General features: G+C 50.0%; 1 non-coding gene across 1 annotated transcript; it reads left to right on the plus strand.

Annotated features, from left to right (window-relative positions):
• Positions 1 to 2,963: 2,963 nt before the first annotated feature.
• TRNAS-GGA lies at positions 2,964 to 3,038 on the plus strand. Its single transcript has one exon. It is a non-coding gene; the product is annotated as a tRNA-Ser (tRNA).
• Positions 3,039 to 3,439: the final 401 nt, after the last annotated feature.

Raw genomic sequence — 3,439 nt, forward strand, 5'->3', positions numbered from 1 at the left:
TCTTCTTGGTGCTTGGGGGAGGGGAACAGTGGGGGGGGCTTCTAGTGTCCTGGCCCCACTGCTGGACCTCCTGATGGCACCTGGTATTTCTGGCCACTGTGTGACACAGAGTGTTGGCCTGGATGGGCCACTGGCCGGATCCAACACTGGCTTCTCTGATGTTCTTATGTCTGGAGCAAGTGATGCACTGTCTTCTTGGTGCTTGTGGGGGGGAACAGTGGGAGGGCTCTAGTGTCCTGGCCCACTGCTGGACCTCCTGATGGCCCCTGGTATTTTTGGCCACTGTGTGACACAGAGTGTTGGACTGGATGGGCTGTTGGCCTGATCCAATATTGGCTTCTCTTATGTTCTTATGTTCTTAACAGTCCTCAGTAGCTCAGTTGGAACTCAATCCCCTGTTATTCCACGGGGGGCTTACTTCTGGGAAATGGCTTTTGCTATTGCAGCCTTTGGCACTCCGGCGCTTGTGAAACAGGCATTCCCGTGCCCTTTGCACGTCCCGCTTTCTCTCTTTCTGGGACTCGCCCCTAGCTTAGATTGTGGTTCTGAAACCCCTGCAGTGAGTGAACTCTGTGTTACCTTCTTTGGTAGGTGTATCAGCTCTCTCTCTCTGCTGTCTCGAAGCGACAGCCGGGCTGTCCAATCATATCTTCTCAATTTTTAGATTGGGCTTCTTGGAAGAGAAGGTGACAGCTCTGGTGGTTTTTTTTGGAAGACAGCTTTCTTCTTTTTAACAAAACCCCTTCCCACTTTGCCTTTATCTCTGAATGCTGTTTGTGTGTTAACGTCTAAGCCAATGTTGTCGAACTCATTTGTTACGAGGGCTGGATCTGACATAAATGAGACCTTGTTGGGCCAGGCCACGTGTGTCATAAAAGGTAATGCCAGGGAGCGGAGATATAAACTTTATGAAGGACACAAACACAGAGGGTTGGTATTGTAGCACGGGGTCTAGGCCTTTCGAGGAACTATGTGTTTCCAGAGGAATAATGGATCAGGCTTCTGGGATAAACTTAAATAAAAAGGATTTATTTGAAGAGGAACAAAACTAGAGGTTGGTTATTACGTAACTGGCTGAGAATACGGTTCTTGTAACTATATTTGTCAACTGTATCACACACACTGTGAGTTTTAGTGCTGACAGGAATCTCTTTACTTAGGCAACCACACAGTTTAATCTCTGGGTAAATTTAACTTCTTCAAGAACTTTAAAGATTCACTATTGAAGATATATGCTGAGCTCTCTCTCTCAGATACCACACAGAACAAAATCTCTCACAGAGACCTCAGGACAAAACTCATATTATTTCTTTTTACACAGCACACTCTGCTCAGCCTGGCATTACCTTTTATGACAGACACGGCCCGGCCCAACAAGGTCCCATTCATGTCAGATCCGGCCCCCATAACAAATTAGTTCGACACCCCTGATCTAAGTACTAACCAAGGCCATCCAGGTCAGGGCTAGACCACAGGACTCTGGGGGTTTTAAGGCAAGAGAAGAACAGGGGTGGTCTGCCATTGCCTGTTCCGCATAGCTACCCTGGGCTTCCTTGGTGGTCTCCCGTCCAAGTCCTAAGCTGGGCAGACCCTGATTTGCTTCCCGAAATCCAACAAGATTGGTCTGTCCTGGGTCATTGGGGAACGCTTTTAAAAGGTTTAAGACCAGAATGCTTTGGGGTGGCTTCATAGCTGGGGGGTAAAGGTAAAGGTTCCCCTTGCTCGAAAGCCAGTCGAGTCCAACTCTAGGGTTGCGGTGCTCATCTCCGTTTCCAAGCCGAAGAGCCAGCGCTGTCCGAAGACGTTTCCGTGGTCATGTGGCCGTCATGACTAAACACCAAGGTGCACGGAACGCTGTTCCCTTCCCACTGAAGTGGTACCTGTTTATCTACTTGCAGTTTCTTGCTTTGGAACTGCTAGGTTGGCAGGAGCCGGAACTAGAGACGGGAGCTCACTCCGTCATGTGGCAGCCGGGTCTCGAACTGCTGAACTACCGACCTTCCACAGCCTGCAGTCCAGCGTCTTAACCACTTGAGCCACCACAGCTCCTAGCTGGGGGTTGTTGTTGTTCAGTCGCACAGTCGAGTCCGACTCTTCGTGACCCCATGGACCAGATCACGCCAGGCCTTCTGGTCTTCCGCTGTCCTCTGAAATTTGCTCAATTTCATGTTCGTTGCATCTATGACACTGTCTAACCATCTCATCCTTTGCCGTCCCCGTCTTCTTTGACCTTAATCTTTCCCAGCATCAGGGTCTTCTCCAGGGAGTGCTCCCTTCTCATTGGGTGGCCAAAAACCCCATGGACAGCTGGGGGTGGGGGGACCCCAAACCCAGAAGCTGATTTTTCTGCGCACGGTATTCTGCGCCTCCTTTTGACTGCAGTGGAGGTGGAATATTTCTCAGGAGAACAGCCAGTGTTTTCTCCTTGGTGTTGGTTGGCTTTAAAAAAAAATGCGTTCTGTATTTTCTAAGGAGTCAGGCTGCAAAGGTAATTCTGAGATACAAGCAAGGCAGATACCAGCTGAGTGTTGGTTGGCTCCATCTGCAGACGTCTTGGAGGGAGGGGAAGAGAGGAGTGTCCCCTCTAAGCTGAAGTAGTGTGAGCCGGCTCGCAGTTTTTTAGCCTCCGGCTCACAGATTTTTGTCTTCTCTCAGGAAGGAGGGCTCCAGAGCAAACTAATTTATTCAGCAGCCAAATCGCTCGCTCACAACTTTAATGCCAGGGGCTCACAAAGTAAGAATTTTTGCTCACAAGACTCCACAGCTTAGAGGTAGCATTGGTGGTCTCCCATCCTAGTACACATGGGGGTTTTTTTTTGGGGGGGGGAGCCCTCCCCCATTCATCTTGGCTAGAAACCGTACCTTTAAATTATTTTGAGAAGACTGAGTGGAGGAGACCTTTAGCGACTCAACCTGTTTTGGAAGGATTATCATCTTTTTACAGCGGCTTTCATGGAAAATTTGGGGATGGCATGGCTCAGTGGCAGAGCATCTGCTTGGAGTGCAGAGGGTCCCAGGTTCAATCCCTGGCATTTCCAGCTAAAAGGACCAGGCAGGAGGTGATGGGAAAGACCTTTGCCTGAGACCCTGGAGAGCTGCTGCCAGTCTGAATAGACAATACTGACCTTCAAGGACAGATTGTCTGATTCAATAGAAGGCAGCTACATGTGTGTGTTTGGGAGGGGCATCTTCAAGGAAAAGGGTTGTGGCTCAGAGACAGAAGGTCTCGGGTTCAATCCCCGGCATCGCCACTTGAAAAGGACCAGGCAGGAGGTGATGGGAAAGACCTCAGCCTGAGACCCCGGAGAGCTGCAAAGAGGGGCCATGGCTCAGTGGTAGAGCATCTGCTTGGCGTGCAGAAGGTCCCAGGTTCAATCCCCAGTATCACCAGTTAAAAAGGACCAGGCAGGAGGTGATGGGAAAGACCTCAGCCTGAGAG

Source organism: Gekko japonicus, unplaced genomic scaffold (genome assembly GCF_001447785.1).
Source record: "Gekko japonicus isolate JY-2015 unplaced genomic scaffold, Gekko_japonicus_V1.1 scaffold5030, whole genome shotgun sequence".
Lineage (NCBI taxonomy): Eukaryota > Metazoa > Chordata > Lepidosauria > Squamata > Gekkonidae > Gekko > Gekko japonicus.